The 19,305-nt window shown below is 43.4% G+C and overlaps 1 protein-coding gene across 18 annotated transcripts in view; it reads left to right on the forward strand.

Moving 5' to 3' along the window:
* FBRSL1 (fibrosin like 1) overlaps positions 1–19,305 on the forward strand; it is a 503,813-nt gene that overhangs the window by 232,241 nt on the left and 252,267 nt on the right. The gene's annotated exons all lie outside the window — the stretch shown is intronic.

Below are 19,305 nucleotides of genomic sequence, written 5' to 3' on the forward strand. Positions count from 1 at the left end.
GCTGATATTTCCTTCACAGGAGTGCCACAATATTTGAGGGTGGTGTTACAGGGTCAGGACACGTCTGCCTGTGTATGCAATGTACCAGACATGTTTAATTGTCCATTTCTGTTCATATGTTCCTTATTTGTGTGTGCAATAATGATGTTTCTTCATGTAGAGGTGGATTAATTTGTTTGTTTTGGGTACATTTTCTGCTCAGCTGTCCAAAAAGGCAGGCACAGACATCACTGAGTAGAGTAATACAGAAATAGGAGAGGGTGTGAGAGGCTTAGCAAAGTCAACATGAAAATTCCTGGAATCACATTATATGTGACTCTCAAAACAAATGTATGGTGGGGAGATATGATACCCTGGTTGTTCAGCCAGTAAATCATGCGTAGTGCAAAGGTTATAGATGAAGGTATATGCAAATCTGAACGTGGATGTCTTAGTCCAGCAAACAATCCTTGCCTACACTGATTGACAGTAATTGCTGTTTTCGCAACCTCTGCCGTGATAAAGTTTTGCCTTTTAGGTGAATGGTCCCAAACAGTTTCATACCAAGAGCTAAAGCTGCTCATTCTCTAGAGGACCAGAACAAGGGTGGATTTTATGTACTTGAGAACGTTGATGTGGAGGCCTGGAACACATTTCTTTTTACAATAATCACCAGAATTATTTACTTTCAATAATTTATGTTGTAAGTTTAGGGTGATGGAACTTGCTGAGCTTCTACACAGTGCACAAAGAGAAAAAATTGCCAGGCAGTGCAGAATTTATGGTCTGATCTCATAGCAACACTGTCCCATGCTATCATGCATATAATCAGAAATTCACAATACAAGATTGAGTACATTTTCATCATAAAGCCACTATAGAATAACATACGATTTGAAAAGTCTCACAGTTTTAATGAAATAACGTCACAAATTTTTAGACAGTAGTTACATGTCTACTAAGTATCCTCCTGTCTAGATCTTGCCAGTATCCCAGGTGAGTATCATCGCTTAATTCATTGAGGGATGAGGAATTTGCTCTAGGACCCATTAAGTGCTGCTTTCCATACGTTTGGAGAATCAGATTCACCAAAGCTTCAAAAGGAGGATGCTTTATCTTCTATTTGTCTGTAAAATGCCATGCATGCCCATGGCACCACATAAATAATAATGAATCATCTTCACAGATTTTATGACTGAGGGCCTGGTTTGGGAACTAAACAATTTCCCAGTGGCTATAACATAGGTTGCAAAATCGTAATAGAAAAAGGCCAAGGAATTCTTCTCAGAGTCTCAAGGCCAATAAATCATAGGACTGTTTTCTTCCATTGCTGGCTATTCAGAAATTTACTTTTGTTTCTCAGAGAAATGATTTTGAGAAAATTACTAGCTCCTTCTCTGTGTATGTGTGGGGACAAGTTTCTGCCAGACCTCATTGGCCTGAACTCCCATGGGGAGCGGATTCTCACAGGTGGCACAGAGACATTCAAACCACCAGATTCAGACAACTGGCCCCACACCAGGGGTTGTCCATAGCATCTATAACAGTTTTCAGTTTCTCACAAAAGCAGCTGTCTGTGAAACATTAAGTCGCTGTTTTGGCTCTGCCCCTGTTTACGTGGGACGGGTTGTTTCCCAGACATGGTGAAAGCGGTGGTAGCGGGGAGGCACGGTGGAGACGCCGCTGTGCTGGGTGTTCCTCCTGATAGCTCTGCTGATGGCTTGTGTTGTGGAAGACTTGTGGAATGATGATCTGTATCGTTACTCAGTGAAGTTCTTGTACTGGGTTCCATCGGCAGCTGTTTAAATACCACAAACTATTTTGTGTGTGCTCAGTTTTAATTACCTCATTCTGAATCCGCACTCTTCGCCGTTCACTTGCATCAGCTGTCCTTGCAGAGATGTTTGCTTTCAGAAAACGTTTGTAGAAAATGCACGTTTTAAGGAAATGAGCACTTGCAAAGAGAGAACTTAGAACCTAAAGTAGGAATCTTGCATGAAAAAAATCTCAGTCCAAGGTTTGGCTGATCCAGCTGAACCATCAAGGCCTGTCCAGGCAGTCAGAGCAAGCTCATTGGTGAAAAAGCTCAGCAAATGCCTCATCCTTAAAGTGCAGACTCTGGAGCTACAAGCAGGAAGAAAAGTAAATGCAAGTGTCTAAATAACTCCTGAGTGTTGGATATTCCAGCAATTTCCTTGACTTCAGGCTTCCCATGGAACATTAGGTGCCTGAATAAGGGGCATGCTTGAAATAGTTGTGAAATTCTGGTCTCGTTGAAGTTACCACATAACCTCTGGTGAACTCCAGCTGCACCTAGGTTTAATTTGAGCCTCAAAACCAGCAGTAACAGTGACCTGGCACATAATTCCAGAGTCTCCTGTACACACCAGGGGCAAAATCTCTTATAACACTTTTTCCCAAAATGAAGTTTCAAATGGCGTTCACTTTTACTTAGGACAAGACATTTCTATGTCTGTACTGCTGCTGCAAGCTCCTTCTCTCATCAATAGCATCTGTTTCATATCCTTATCTCATTAAATGTATACTTCCGCTGTGCTGAGAAATAGAGCACCAGTTTGTTTATGGAGGTTAGTATCTCATTCCCTCTATGACTTGATGGTTCCTTTTGGGTGATAAACTATTCCAGCCATTTGTCACATTTTCTGCATGCACAAGTGAGATTAGTGATCTTAGTCAGAGAGGTCTGCCTGTCCTCTGAGCAGACAAAACAGATTCTCTTTTTGGTAACAGGATGAGAGGCCTGTCTACCTGAAAATGCACTGATTTGTTAACGAGTACACAGAGAATCAGAAATTAGTGTTAGAATTAGTTGAGGTTTCTGTATATCACTGATAAATATCCACCCTGTGGATGCTTGTCAAGTTTGGGGGTTTTTTTCCCTGATAGTTAACTTAGAACCAAATATAGTTATAAAATAGTTACAATGAATATAAGATCACTACATACAGTTTGTTATTAATGGCTAAAAAGTTGCAGTTGTTTATAAGGTTAAGGACACGGTAGAGACAAACCCAAACTGCAGCTGAACTTGACTCAGTTTTGTAGAGAGGATGGAAAAGGACAGAGCTGGGGAATATGTGGTAGCTTAAAAAAATAAACAAAAAACCTCTTCTAATAAATTATGTAGTGTATTTATAGAGCATCTGTGCAGCTGTTTGTCTTCTGAAATGGAAGGGGCTAAAATATGGGAGTGAATAAAAGACTAAACTTGAAAGCATATGGCAAATGGGTAGCCAGTGAGCCAACCTGTCTGAGTGTGCCTTGGAACGAAAGTACAGGAGGATGAGACGTCGTTATTTGGTTTTATTTGTTCTTGAAAGGGTTTTTTTCAAATAAAAACAGTAACATGCACTTGGCAACAGCAGCAGCTGATTTTTATTCTGAGCTTCTGTAAAATATCAAAGTCTTTTTAGCCTAGTCAAATCCCTGGCAGCTGATCAAATTCTGTTGATTTTACATCTTCCTTGTTGAGCACCGGAAACCAGTGTCTCAGATAACTCGGGCTGGAGCTCATGGATAGACAGAAATGTGCAGAGCGCCATAAGACTTGCAGAGACTCTTGGGTCATCCAGAGTCAGCTCAGTGCTATCTGCAACCTTCATTCCTTCTGCTTGGTGACCCAGCAGGAGAAAGTTATCTCATCCCCCTGGTGAAGTTGAACCTGAGGTGACTCAAGCAAGTGCAAAGCCTACTTTGAGCACCCTGAGCCCACGGCACAGTCTGCCTGGACCTCAGTCTGCCCCTTCCTGACTGTTCTGCTCAAATTATCTTGTTCATTTTTGGAACTGGCTTTCCAGCCAGTTTGGATCTTTGCTGGCAAAGATTTTTACAACCATCCAGGACTCCTCTCCTGTGCTGTGTGCTCATTGTTGCTGTACAGCGGGGCTGTTGCCCAACACAGCTGCCCACAACCACCTTGCCCTGTCAGATCTCTTTGCTTTGTGCCCAAGAGTGCACTTGTCGGGACAGCCAGTTCTGAGCTGCATTCCCCTGGTTTGCAGCACAGACATAGTGCCCAGCTCAACAGCCTCAGTGGGAGGGAGGACAGGTACAGAAGGCTGGAAAGTGCTGGGAAGTCATCAGCCAAGGAACTGTTGACTCTGCAGGTTTATATCCCCTGTAAAGCTCTTTTCATGACCTCTCAGTTTTGTGCCAGCTCAATGCAGTCCTGTAAAACCCTGAAGCAGATGGTGCCTGCTAAGGAGACTGTTCTCAGGCCAGAAATCCTCGGTGTGAGCTTTGCAGGTTCATAGCTTTGGTGTAGCGGTTCCAGGGGTTCACTGGAGATCATAGCAGCAGAATTCCCCAGTCCACTCTGTGCTTGGAGGATGCTCTTGTGCTGGTAGGTTGGAACCAAATTATCACTTGGAAAAGTATCTTCAACAGCATTTTTTCTGCACGGACCTTGAGTCAGTGCCATTTCCCACATGGATCCTGTGGATGATTGTATACCTTGATGTCTTTGAGATGGCCGCAAACTGATGTCATGAGAAGAATAAATTTGTATATAAAGATAAATAAATTGTGGCAAGGAAGCATGTCATGCTTCTGTTTGGGAATTCCTGAGTGTGCTTCCCTCATGGTGTGGAAGCACGCTCCGTGACTGGAGGCACCTTGGAATTGTGACAAACAGGGTTTTTCCACCTGCTGCTCTGTCACACACTAATGAAAAATCTCTTCTGTGGGTGGGTAACATTTCTTGGCTGGGCTGGAAAATTCATTGTATTTTAGGACCTTTGATAAATTAGCATTTTTCTGTGCCAAAAATCAATTTTTGAAACAGGGCTCTTGTTATGAATCTAAAATTCCTTGAGCTGGAGCCAAAGGTAAATGATAAAACTGAATTTGTATTTCCTACAATAGCGTGACCGTGGGCTGGCAATGTGAGCAAGACTTTCTGGACAAGATTTATGAATAAAGGAGTAATAATTCCAAAATAATTATCAATCTCCTTTTGCCATGATGCCAAGCATAAAAGAGGGACTTTAATTGTCTTTTTCTTCTGGACAAGAAGAAGAATGGCAGATAGGTCCCCTTCAGGTGGAACAATACTCTGTCTTCAAAGAAGACAGAGAAAAGGGAAAGGGACTGTAAAAAAGCAGTGTGGCCTGCAAGTGCAATGACAGCACAAAGGATTTTATAAGATAGAAAAATAGTAATATGGAATAGAAACGTAAAGTACTGTGAAAGGAGTTTTCCCTGTAAAATACCAGGAGTTTTAGAGAGCCAGGAATAAAATGGTGGGTATCAGTCCAAAGCTTTTAACTTCCACTGGTTTTCTTTTCCCATGTTCCTAAATAGCCTCACTTCACAAAAACTATCCCCATGCTTGACTTCACCTGGACAGGCTGAGTTCACTGAATAAATAAAGAGTTTGTTTGCTCTTAGGGCTGTGTGGGATGGAGCCAGGTTGCTGTAAGCCAGCTGAGGAGCTGGCCCCTTGGCTCCAGGGACTGTCCCATAAGCCATGAGCTCAAAATGAGCTGAGTAATTAGTACACACATTATTCCAGATTCGTGGGAGCTCTTTGGAAGGTTTTTGAAACATCCCATGAAAAGCTTAAGCAGAAGTACAAACATAAATAAACTACATACTTCAGCTTTACAAATATTGAAGTCCATGAACTTCCTTACAACACACTTTCCTTTAGAAGTTCCCTTTTCTGAAAGTCTGTTTCTTCTTAGATGACCTCTGCTTTTAATTAGGATGAAAAGTCCCATGGATTTTCACTCATCTCCACGGCCATAAGCAAGCACAAAGGGCCCTCTCTGGCTGAGTTTCCCCCTGCCTGAGCAGTGGCCTTGGCAGAGGGGCTGCCTCGGAGGCTCGGCCGTGGTGCCCCTTTGTCCCTGCGGCCGGAGCGGGACGGGATGATCCTGATTTCCATAAACCCCCCAGCTGCAGGGAGGCACAGCCAGCTGACACTGTGAGCCCCTCGAGGGATGGGACATATGACTTGTGTGTGATTTTTGCCCGTGTTTTTAATCTCCCTGCCGCTGCCCTCCGCTTGGGGCAGTGGGGGGGAGCAGATCTCTAATCTGACTAGAAAGATGCTATTGTTAAACAGCCGCATCCCCCGAAATTCCCAGTGCTCCTTGGCTTTTGGGCTGGGATAACCTCACTGTCACTGGCCTTGCACGCTAAAATGAAAAGTTGTCCTAAATCCATCTTGAATTCACCAGCCTGGAAAGGATTACATCCTGCTGAAGAGGAAAGGCAGAGGATTTTGAGAATATCTGGTCTTTATTTCTGGACCTTTTTTTATTAAGACTGTCGTGAAGCAGTTGTGTCATGTACGTGCTGTAGCTTCCTTTGTGTAGCAAGGCAGGGTATTTGCTTGTCTGTCTCAGCTGTTTTCACACTGTTGTTTGCTCTCATGGCTCTCTTTCCTTAGAATCCATTGCCTTGTTTTAACTCTCTTTCCTTTCCCTTTACCAAAGCCAACAAAAAGATGATTAAAGCAGACAGCTGATTAGAATCAGGGCTCCTTACCTAACTGCCATGGTGAGCAGGGGTTAAGTGTGGGGCCTCTTGGGGAAATTGCTTTTGATTTTTGTTAAATTCTCTGATAGCCTCGTGCAGTGAGAATGGACAGTTCTGGTGTGTTATAATTACAGAGAAGGTTAAAATAGACTGTTTCTGAGGGCTGTCCATGCACTGGTGCTTGTTGTGCTGGGTGCTGTGGTAGGTTCCTCAGAGGAAACTCACAGGGGTGGGTGGTAAAGGGGTTCACACTCTCTTGTTTTGTCTCATATTTCACTATGCCCTTGAAGAAACTGTGCCCAAAACCACAGCAGGTAAGGGGAGCAGCAGAGGAAATAACAGCCCCACTGCAGAATGCAGTTGCGGCAATAAAAGATGAACATGTTTTGTTGGCCTTGATAGCTGGTGAACAAGAGAGATCAAGGAAAAGGGATCTATTGCATCAACTTTGTGGGTGTTATTGGCATTCGAGAACACTGCCTGTCACCTTGAAGCATCACAAATATTTAATTGTTCAGCTCAGTGGAATACCCTGATTGCTTATCAGTCCCAAAATGTTTTTCCCTATGTTAAGCTGTATTGAAATAAAATAGTCGAGAAAGGGTAAGTTCTTTGGGTGATGGTAAAACTAGTCACTGCACATGCAGAGTGTAGGGAAGGGTTCCTGTAGGTTGGTGGGTTTTACTCAATTTCATCACTTGTATTTCTTCTTTGTCACTTTTTTTTTATTGGGATTTGTTGTTATAGGCGAGAGGTATCTTCAGTTTCTTTCCTGTCCTAACAGAAGATAAAAATGCAGCTTTAATTTAGCAAAACAACAGATGCAACCCTAAGTCAGTTCTCACACCAAAGAAAACTTTTGATAACATGCTGAAGGTGTGGGGGCTCTGCTGTGAAAGCTGCAAATGGGTGGAAATCTGCTGTAGGCTGAGGTTTCTCTCCTCACTTCGTGTTTCAGCCTGGATGTGATTGAGCTGGCTGCTAAAATGTGAATATATTGGGCCATGCGGCTCCTCTGCAGTGGGAAGGCAGCTCTCCTCCATTCCCTGGGGGGTGAGAGAACAGAGGGGCTCCATGCTGGTGGCCCTGTGCAGGTGGCTTAGGCAGGAGGAGTCTGGGGTTCTGGGCTGAATTTCCAGGAACTGTTCAGCTCCTGCTGCAACAGTAGAAGAGTTGCTGAAGAGCAGCTTTCTGATCTGCAGTGCTTGCATTGCATTCAGATGGAAACCCTGGTCAGCCATGTGAGATGTTTTCTACACAGGGTCAGTGTTTTCACTTCCTGCTGCCTCAGCATTTCAGCATCACGGATACTTGTGGTCAACACCAGCCCCAGTCACCATGATCTGCTGGTCACATTTTAGAAAGGTGTCCTTCCTCCTTTTTATAGCAAATAAATAAATGAAACTGTAAGAGACTTCCTGTATGATGTAAGAGGACCAACTGCAGTTCTAGAAAGGCAGGGAATTCAGGGCAAGGGCAGAAATGCCAATGACACCATTGTAACTTGGGTGTGAGATGGGAATCACATCTGAGTGGGAGGTCTTTGCAATACCATCTGGCAAGTGGAAAGGCCAAATACTCTCTGCTTGTTCCCTGTCTCTGTTTTATTAAATTCCTTTAGGGAGGCAGTGGTGTAATTCTGAAATTCAAGCACTGCTGTATCCAAAAGTTGTTTCAAAACCCTTCGATCAATGATACTTACTTTCGTGGAGAAATTTTTAAGTTCCAATTCAGAATGCCTTGTGTTTCAGCATAGTTTTCAGGTGATTGCAGCTGCGTTCTCTCTTCTCAGCTCATCACAGGTCAGACACTCAAAGGCATTGAGGTTGAAGTAAAACAATTTTTCATCACTCTGAGCTCTGCTTTGTTTTTGTGGGAATTGTCTGCTTCTGTTGCACTTTCAGTTTCATTACTTGTTATAAAGTTTGGTTTACTAACCTGCTCTAGGAACAGATACAACCACCAAAGCTGCTTTTCAATTAGCCCTGTGGCCCATCCGGTGTGCATGTGCTGACGTCCTGGCTGTACAATGTACTTCCAATGAAAGAGAAGTCTGCCATAGAGTTTTGTGACCTTGAGGTCAGTTCTGTGCTCAAAATTGCTTTTGATTATGGAGTTGGTATGTGTCTCAAAAATACAATAAAAAATCCAGTGAGCACTAGCAGTCCTTACACAGTGCTGCTGAGTTACACGCTCAAGTGGTATCACATCTACATTTTGATGGCATTAACTGCTTTATTTATAGATACTTTCCAGATGCTGTGCTTCTGGTTGTGAATATTCAGAGGTTTGCAACCAGAATGACGGAAAATTGGCATACAGTTACATCACTGTGGACGTGGCTGCAGTGGTTTCTACAGGAATGTAGCCTGATTCATACCTTTACTGTCTGCATTTCATCTCTCTGCTATATGACGGATAAGACCTGGTGTGCCTGAACACTTACAGCCTAGATCTGTAGCATCCTGAGGAATGTTCTTGTCTGATTAATTCACCACATGTGTTCACCAGAAAGCCTCAGGACACTGGCAGTTTTTGGGAAGATGTTAGATGTAACTGCTAGGTACTTGCAAACCTCAATTCATTTTTTTTAGACTGGTACTTTGTTATCTGTAAACAAAAGAAACTTTTGAGTTGAGTAAGAAGCTATCATGTGTGGTTCTTGGGTTTTCTGGACATGGGGTTGAAATGGTTCATGCTGCCCTTGAAATCAGCTAATCAAAGCAGGACAATTTTTGGACATTCTTTAGCAATTAGAGTGCTGTAGATGAGGGATGGTACAGACTGTTTAGTGTGTGCTTTGAACTCGTGCAGCAGCATTCTCAGACCAGTTGGTAATCACCAAAGGGAAAAATTGTTGTATTTGAGGTGGGTAAAGCATATATGTTTTTTACTGGATTGATGAAATTCTGCCATCACCCGCAGGGCAGCAGCAGCATTGAACAGCTGAGAAGCTAAATTTAGTGAGATACTTGTAATGAACCAAAGATTCAAAATTTTATCTCTAAAATAACTTTTCTAAAAGGCTTTCTCTGCAAGCATTCCTCATAGCAAAATACAAGCAGGTGTTGACACAAACATGGTTATAAGGTTTGTGACCAAAGTTAGATCAAACCAACATGTTTTCTCCATGCAATCATGTCTCTTCCAAAGCTGCTTAATAGCATCTAGTAGCATCCTGATTTAAGAGAAAATGAGCTCTAGTCATGAAGATTAGGATGTCACAGTGGAGATGCCCAAGGCCACAGAGCACTGTGTAACTGGCAGGCATCGAGCTGTGGTGGGTGCAGGGTGCTCACAGACTTTGCCTGAGTATTTTTCCTTTCTTCTAAAGACTTGTTCTCTGAGGAGCCCTAATTCAGTTCATTTCTAGAGAGCTGGAGAAGAGGGCAGGAGAGAATAATAAATGGTCCCTTGAAAACAAGAGGCAGCAATAGACGCCACATGACGACCCAAACAGCCTATTTAACTGCAGCCAGTTTCCTGCTGAAGATTCATTTTGAAGAGATTGCAAGAGCACTCGAACAGGAAGCTGCAGCTTCACCAAACGGTTTCAGTATCAGTGTGTTATCTGTGGTCATCCCCCTCCACAGCTTGCGGCTGGCTTCTGGTTAGCAGAGCAGACACTTTGAGCTGAGCTGGCATCAGTTCCCACCTACTTAATCAGCGAAGTTGTGAGCCCTGTGGTTAGCTCGAATCCCCTGGTCGTCTTGTGGATTGCCAGTGACAGGAAGGGGGAGATGCATTGAGTGGTTCCGGCAGGAATAGCTTGGTTATCTGATGGTCACCCCAGAGACTGATAAAATTATGTGAGCTCTTTTCTGAGAAGACATTAAAAAAAGCAGAAACTTGTCTTTAACCACCTGAAGAGTTTACAACGTCAAGGGAAATTTTGCTTATCTTGAAAGCCTCAGAACTGTTAACCCGCCTTCACCACTGCAGACCACAGCACTGCCTCAGACTCGCGGTGCACAGAACAAAGTACCAGACCGTGGTGTGCAAAACTATAAATTCTTACATTACATTAATGTAAGAATTACATTATCATTCAGATCTTCCAAAATTACTTTGGCGCTTCCGATTCGGAGGTGAACAACTTGAAACACGTGAGAGAACCGGGCTTTTCTGAGGAAACGTGCTCCATATTTTTAGAAAACTTGGCCTCTTTGAGTCTGTCGTGTTGCCAGGACTTTGGCCATACGAAGTGATAAATCGCTTTTTGAAGTGTAGCCTGTGATGAGCCTGGATTGATCTGAAGCCAAAGTGATGGTGACTGTGACAAGGGCCTGCAGAGGTTTAACAGCAAAGGTGGTCATATCCTGGGGACAACTTAGGGTACTTGGTTTGTTTTTGGCATGTATTTCCTGAGCAGACTTCAGTATCAGAATGGATTTCAGAGAGAAACCTTAAGTAAATGAGGTTTTAAATTAGTACTTTCAAAGAGGCCTTGGGCAGGTTCCTCTGATCCTCAGTGCCTGAGTGTCTCTGGCCTTAAAATGGAGCCTTTTCTTGAGGTGTGTAGATGGGAGAGTGTTTTACTCAGTATTTACTAGAATAAGTGACGTAGTTCTGAAGATCCACTTAATTTTTTTTGTCTTGTGCTTAGAGTGTAAGGAGCTCTGTGCTGCATGTCCCTGTCTGACCATCCTTCTCCTCAAACCAAGCCTCTCAGCTTCTGTCCCAGGCCACAGTTTGCAGCCCAGCTCCCCACACTGCAGGTGCCTGTCCTGGTAGTGGCTGGGCTCCTGCAGATGCTGCTGAGCAAGCGTGGGGAGGGCATTGCCTCCTGCTGGAGCAAGGGGCTGGGATGTCTTTTTTCATGGGAGACTGGCTCCGGTGGCTGGTCCAGAGCCCTTATGGCCATCACACCAGCCCTGGGCACTCCAGCCCCTTTTCCTCATTGCTCGCCTTGGAACAAAAGCAAAGATGGGCTTGGCAGCTGGGCTCTGACAGCACAGCCTCACCCCGTACCTGCACATCTCAAAACTGCGCACTGAATTCACACAATGTGAGGTGTGATTTCACCACAAAGCTGTAATAATCACCATGATGAAATCCTGCTCATCTGCTGCTTTTCTCCAGGTTTTGAAATCAAAGCTGGATGTTTGTAAGGGCGGGTGTCCGTACAGGAGGCATGAGAGATGCTTTAGTCTGCTGACATTGTTTGGCTCACAGCCTCTGTCAATGACAGCCACAGCAATCAGTGCATTTTGGACTCAAAGCTATTTCCTTTCCTGCTGCGGATTATGTCTGGTATGCATAACGTGTTAATTTAACAAAGCAGTTCTTTTGATACAGCTTTAATTTTTTAACAACAGCTCGAAGGCAATGATGTACAGATTATATAGTGTCAGTTTCCCAATTAAAGTTTTACAGGAAAATACTCTGGTTTTGCTTTAAGCCTGTTTTGAATTCTTCCTTCTGGCACTTGTGCAAATGGAAACTGTGCTATTGCAAAGCATCCATTTGAAACCTTGAAATATTTATTGAGGCTGCATTGAATACTGAAGCAGGAATCTTCCTGTAGGCTTGTTGATGTCTGTCATATGCATTTATTTTGTAATTAAATGTCTGGAAGCTTGTGTGTGTGCCTGAGTGGTTGGTTCCTTGTGTTTTATTTTTTGCAGGTTTTGTTGTTGTTACACTGGTTTTTCTGATAAATGCTTTTAACTCATCACTTTTAAGAGTTCTGTGAAAAATTATCCACAGCCAAACCACATCTTTGATGTATAGCGATGAACCTCATACTGATTGTTGTGCAGAACACTGAGGAGGTGACTAAACCACTGCCCTTCCTAGAACACCAGACTTGTGAAGCTTGTTGCTGCAGCATATCATGCTTATTTGAAGGCTGGGGGATGGAGGGCACCTGAAAAGACTAGCTGAGAAAATTTCATTCTTGAAACATTACCCACAAACTGAAGTTTGTTGGGTTTTTTTCTGGGTTTGTTGTTTTTGTTTGTTTGTTTTGGTGTTTGTTTTTTGTTTGTTGTGTTGTTGGGGTTTGTTTTGTTTTTTTTTTTCATTTCCCCTTTTTTTTTCCTCTTCTTCCCAGCCTTCTGTCTTGGATAATATCAGGTTAGTGTCCTTTCCTGTTTTTATAGGCTGGAAGCAACAGGGAGTGACCATATCCAGAATTGCCCCCAGAGCGTGTTCCAGGGGGTGTGATGGTGTAGGGTGTAAGCTGAATCTCAGAGGGCAAGGCACTGGCATTAGACAGGACCAGGAGTCACCAGCTCTGGGGACAGCAGGCCGTGCCTCTGTGAAGCTGCAGAACCAAATGCTCCTTGGCATTTCCCTTGTGCCCTGGTGGCTCTCTCCAAGTACTCCCCACTGCTCATCCTGACCCGAGGCATATGCCTGCTCCAGGAGTCTCGTTCTCCTGGAGACTGTGTGATGACTAGAGTATCAGACACCTAATTCGGGTTAACTTGCAGCCTGGAGTCACATGAGTTATTGCCCAGATTTGCAGCAGGGTGGTATGAAGATCTCTGTGGTTCCATTCCAACCCAGCTACTTTTGAAGGATCAGGGAGCATGATCCCTGAACCTGTGCCCACCCAATGGGCTGGAGCTGGGGCAGGCAGCTTCTCTGCCCTTGGAATGTGCTGAGAGTCTGAAGAATTCCCTGCTGCCAGAGTGCCAAGGAAGCTACCTGGCCCACTTTGAAACCAAATGCTGCGTCTCATGTGTTTATCACTTCCCCTGTTTTCATTCTTTTTCCGTTTCCAACTAATCTCTTTGGATTAGTCCTGCTGGATAATTATGACCTTCATATCTACATCTATTTCTCAAGCTTGGCTGCATTATTTTTGGGCACTATTTAAGACTTCGTTTATTTTTAAAAAAAAATCATGTCCATATTTGCATATTTGTATTTCAGAACGCACAAACAATGATACTTCTCACAGTACATCACTCTTCAAAAATTTTTCTTAACATGTAGAATTTTTCCAGTCATGCCAGAATCAGCTTCATTATACGAATCCTGTTTATGGATCCTATTTAGAGCATTTGCAGGGAGGGAATTATATGGGCTGTTCTTGCAAATACATATATCTGATCCCATGTGAGAAAGGAGGGTAAGAATTGATTGATATTTCAAGGGAATTGCAATAGTTAGTGAGAAGAAAGGCCCTTCCTTTTTATTGTTTCTTTCCTTCCTTTTTTCTTTACCTTCCTTCCTGGAAAAAAAGTACACATTCATGTGGGAAATAAAAGCCAAAGCCTTCATTATCAACACCAAAAAAAAAAGATTCTACTGCAGTGTTTATAGTTCAGTGACTTTATTTGTATAAAGGCCAATGAATGATGTAAAGATAATGGTTTTATCTGAAGGATGTTAGTTAGCACAAGCTGACACGTACCCTCTGGAGCGCTGATGGGCTGCACCTGGTTGGTGCAGAGAGCACGAGTGTGGGCAGAGGGGCCTGTCAGGCCCCACTTCATCCCTCACCTCAGGGGGTTTGAAATCATTTTGGGCAAGGGGGGGAAGCAGCAACCCAGCTCAGGGATTTTGGAAAGTGTTTCTTGTTGAGTTCCTCAGTTGAATGATGGCCAGTGAGCTGTTGGGTTGGCAGAATCGATGCGATAGTTGGCTTTTGGAGCTGAATAATGAAATTTGAATACTCTCGCAAATGTAAAGGAAATCAGTTCCTCGAAAGTTTCCAGCACTACTGCAACATTGAATGAGAAAAATAATGGAAGTTGTAGGCAATGCAGTTTAAATGAAAAGGATGTGTTCAAACATGCATGAAGAGCAATGCAAATGAACTTTAGATTAATCTGGTGTCTAAAAAGGAGGAGTTTGGGCATGTTTTTAACTAGAGTGTCAGCATGGTGCCCATCTTGTTGGCCCAAAGTGCTCTGACACGCTGCCTCAGTGACTTACACTTCAAAGTTTCTGTTCAGGTGGTTGGGTCACCCATCAAAACAGGCTCATGGGGAGATCAAAGGGGAGGGCAGGTTCTCCAAAGAGAGAGAAAAATTGGAAGGGCAGTTTCACATTAATTTTCTTCAGTGCTGTGCTGGACAGTCACGGAAAGTGAGCAGAAGATGGTTGTGTGGAGGGACTGAGTAATGTGAAGATGTGCAGAATCAAAGCTGCTTTGGGGGCTGCCTGCCAGCTCTGAAGTGTGGGCTCGACAGGAATGATCATTATCTATGAGGTGTGTGAATGGTTCAGCCTCTGAACAGCACATTTGGCACTACCAACTGGTTTATCTAGAGGTTTGGGGAGACAAGGGAAGGGATTTTAGAGGTTTTCTTCTTTATTTTACTTGAGAAATGGAGTGTGAAAGAAAGATCCTCAATAGGACTAGTTTCTGCTTCACATCATGGATGGTTTACATCTGATCTGACCAAAACCTTATCTCTGATCTGTCTGCCTTGAGCAAACATCCTTGTGGGTATTCTGTTCAGGTAGCTCTTTACCTCACTGGCCTTGGACAATGGTTGGGAAAACAGTAGGATTTTCATCTCTGTCAATGACAGCAGTTAGAAAGTTGCAAGGAAGCCCAAGAAAACACAATCTGGAGAAGGGAGTGGGTCTTTGTCAGCTTAGCAGGATCACAGCGTGGCTGTGACTTGTGGCTTTACTGAGTGTGGTGGTTTTCACTCACCAGTACCTTCTCAAGTTGATTGATTTTGTCAGAATTTGCTTTAAAAGGAATGAATTCTTATCAGTGGTTGTGAAACTTAAGGCAAACATGTCATTGAAAATAAACTTACAATGGTTTGATCTCATGGTTTGAGGTTTTCAGACATTTAAATGTGTTCAATTGCTGTGAAGCTGGAAGCACAGGTAGGAAAGAGTAGCAATTAAAGTCGCATTGTGAGGATGCAGGTTCAGAACTTCCTGGAGCCTTGCTAATGGCATTTTCTGATTCCAGACTCCTAGTAATGTGTTTTTAATACTTATTTGGGTTTCATTTTGGTTGAAGTCTGTTGCCATTTTACCCAGACCTCTTTTATAATGGTAGGTTTCTCTCATACCTCACTTGGAGTCTTGCTCGTGGTTTTCAACCTCTTCCAATTTGCAAACAACCTAAGAAAAACATCACTAAAAGTTGCAGAGCTCTATATTTTGAATGCAAAGCCATCTTGACCACAGGCTTGCTTTTCTTAGCTACCTTTTTACAGCTCGTTTAAGAAGTACTCAGCAAAGCTGGAGGTCTCATGTCCCAGGGCTGAAAACCGGTAGCTTAATGCAGTGGGGCCCTGTTTCTGGTTCCTGGCTCTGCTGTAGTGTGAATACAGACTCTGCAAACTATGTTTTACAGAAATTTTGTTCAATAAAAATGTGTCTTCAGCATCAGTGCAGCTCTGTCTACCGCGGTGGACTTTCTTCCTTCTGACTGGAGTTGGGGTTGGATTTGTTTGGATATTGTGGTGCTTTCTGACGCCTATTTAATTTTGCTGGAGTGGTATTTTTGTGACACCATGGTGCTGTGAGAGTTGTAAATTATTCTTTTACTCAAGTAGACTTTATAATTTGGTGGGGAAAATTGCATTCCAGCAAAACTCAGCCTGGAAGTTAACATGTTCATTAGTCACTGCAGTGGCCTACAGTAGTACGACTTGTGGATTATTTTACAATGCGTACTTTTCTGGTTGCTTGCACAAACGTAATACAAAAGTTGCTTTTATATTAATCTTTAAAGTTTCGGCCTTGAATGCTTATAATTTCTGCATCCTGAATATTAACCAACAAAGGAAGCGAGGTTTTGTGTTCAAAGCCAGGAGGAGGAGACAGGAGGTCTGTGCTGTATTCCCAGCGCTCCTGTAATCTTGCTCTGGGATCTGGGGCGTGCTGTTTGCTGTGCCTCAGTTTAGCTCACGCGTGGGGCAGGGAGACCTTCTGGGCGTGTTCACTGGCCCAGTTGTGTGGAGGCTTTGATGCTCCATGGGATTGCTGGTGGAAAAATGTCATGTTGTGTTCAGAGCACAGGAATCTGTGGGTTTACAAGTTACCCCAACAGTTCCAAATGGCATTTTTTCCACTTCTGGCCATGCACACCCCCATCTTCACTTCTATTTCCCCCCTCATATGTTTTGCACACAGGAGCTCGAGGATATGCGGACTTTAAGAACCGATACAACCACAAATGATGGTTTATCCTTCAATTCTGTGTGCTGTTCTTCAGTATCCTGGTGTGCAAGGGTGCCTCTCCCCAAAAAGTTGCTGCAGAAGCCTGGCACATTGTGTTAGAGCTGGCCCCTTATTAACTCTGAATTTCCCTAGCTCTTTGCCTTTCCAGGTTTGAGTTAGAAGGCTTGATGTTACTTCAGAGCCGTCCTTTTGATGGCTGGAAACGATAATAGCCTGTGTCATCTGCCCTTTAGAGGGAAGGGTTATGCCTCGTCCTTTATTCCTCGTCTCTCCTGACAAAACCCGTCCCACAATGCGCCCGAGCCGCTCGCAGGTGTTCCCGCCGCTCTGCCCTCTCACATGCACCGCAAATTAGTAACAGAAGCTAATGGCCCAGCATGCGGCCATCAAAGGGCTGACAATTCCAGCCTTTCCAAAGGGCCCTTTATGTCAGAGCCCCCCACGAGACCTGTCCGGCTGAAAAGGCCGTTTGTGTGTCCCTGTGTGCGGGCCGCTGCCGCGCCCCGCCGGCCGCGGGCCTCACGCTGCGCCCCGGGCCTGTTGCTGCTGGCAACAGATAAAAATCGCTGTTCGCCACAGCGGGGCCCGCAGCACATCAATCATCCGCCCAGATAAAGGCCTCGGGCCTTTGGCCCCGTCCCTCGCTTGTTCCTAAATAATTTCCACTGGCTGAGCATGCTATGGTGTAGGCTGGGTAATTCAGTCCAGAAAACTTCATTTCACTAAAAATGCTTTGATTCTTTTTTTTTTTTTTCTTTTTTTTTTCTTTTTTTTCCCCCCCAAAGACTGTTTTTGTTCAAATAGATGTTTGTTTCGAAAGGGGGAATTTAACTGATGAAAGGGATGCCGTGAAAGTTCAGAGCGAGACTAATAAATAGGACTGTGTGGTTAAATGTAAAGTACAACCAAGCGGTAGCAAAAAGAATTAGCATTTACTAGGAGTAACAAAGCACCCTCGCACTTTAGAAGACGCCTTTCAGCTTTGGCATCGTTCAGCTTCCTGAATTTATATATATTTAAATAGAGATTAATCTTTATATGTGGATAACATCATTTCCACCACACCTTTATTAAAGAGATTTATAGGCGGGTATCAAATTACACTTTTAATAAAGCCTAGTTGATTTTTTGGTAGCAGCAAATCATATTTGTAACTCTGAATAACTAAACAAATTTGACAGTAGCAAATTTTCTCCTTGACACAGCTAATTCTTCATCCTGTCCTAATGTTCTGCTGTAAAGCCATAAGAAATTGTGATGCTTACAGCCTGACAGTCATAGGTTTTGTTCTTGCCACTTAGCAATCCTTCAAAGAAGAAACCATTGCAATTTAAATTGAGGGACATCACAGGCTCCATAGCAGGGAAATGCTCTTTGTAGATAAGCCCTGTTTTGTAATCTTGCTGGCATGTGCAGTAAGGATAGGGTAGGTGGGATATAGAGGAATACTGAAGGTAAAAATCAAGTGTTAGGTCACAAATAAAATTGCTGTGGAAACCCTAAAAATTAAATCTCAGCCGGCCTGCCCTCTGCACAAGCTTCTTTGCATACTAATTGCATGGGTCTTTGTATTATTGTAGATACTAATTACCAGTAGTTCTCAGTGGGAATTGGACACCTAATTCTCTAATGCTGCTTTTAACCTCCCAGCTTACAAGCCTTGCATCTCAAGGCACCTCGATCCCGCTGCTGTCTTCCAAGTACAGGCTTGATCCAGCACACAGGCACTGCTGCTGCAGTGATGGAGAATCCTGCAAAGTTTTGCAGCGTAGGCATCATCTCTGGGTTGGCTGTGATGATGGGCTTCAACAGTGGCTGGAAAGGCTGGCTGAACAGTGATCCTCTCTGAGTCTGATTCGGTCACTTCCGTGGGCTTTACTTTGCCTCATTGCTGGAATGGTTGTGTTGAAGCTAAAAGGGATAATTAAGAGTTAAATTCTCACCTGAATGGTATTCATGGGAGCTGAGCCTTTCATTTCACCCGGACAGGACTTCATCTAGAGTGCCCTGACAAAGCACAGAGCCTCTGAAATATGACTTTGTTGCTTTGTAGAACCTGGTCTGCATTTCACACTTCAATGGATGAATGTGATTTATTTGAAGAATTTGAGAAGTTTTCTGTAGAAACAGGAGAGAGATTGGCCTGACAAAGTATGCTCATGTGCTATGTCCTTCAGTATCTTCTCTAAAAACAAAACAGATTTTAAGATTGATCCTGCTGGATTTTGAAATAGGTAACAGTAAAATAGTTTCCACCCAGCAAGGTCACTAAATGCTGGCATCAGATCTGAATGATGTGCCACTACCCTGTTTCCACTTCTGCTTCTTTTTTTCAAAAACTCCTATATAATGCTGCCTAAGAAATATTGCAGGGAATGACAGAGAAGGGTAGGCTTAAATAACCCTGAGGGTGCTTATCTTCCTTGGCATTAACTTCATATCCACATTCATTACATGAATGGGCCAGGGAAACTGTTTCTGTGACAAATTGGAGTGCAGGGTAGGTTGAACAGACTCAGTTCAATTTTGGGTAATGGTATACAATCATCTCTATGGCGATGCGTAATGCATGGTGTAGTTCCTCATTTAGAGAAGTTTGAATGCATAAAGCTCTATAAGAAACACTGAGATAACTCAGTTTCCTATTTTCAGGAGGAGTTGCAGTGTGCACAATTAGCTCCTCCATTCCCTCCCCTTCCTGTTAATAACACC

Source organism: Hirundo rustica, chromosome 17 (genome assembly GCF_015227805.2).
Source record: "Hirundo rustica isolate bHirRus1 chromosome 17, bHirRus1.pri.v3, whole genome shotgun sequence".
NCBI lineage: Eukaryota > Metazoa > Chordata > Aves > Passeriformes > Hirundinidae > Hirundo > Hirundo rustica.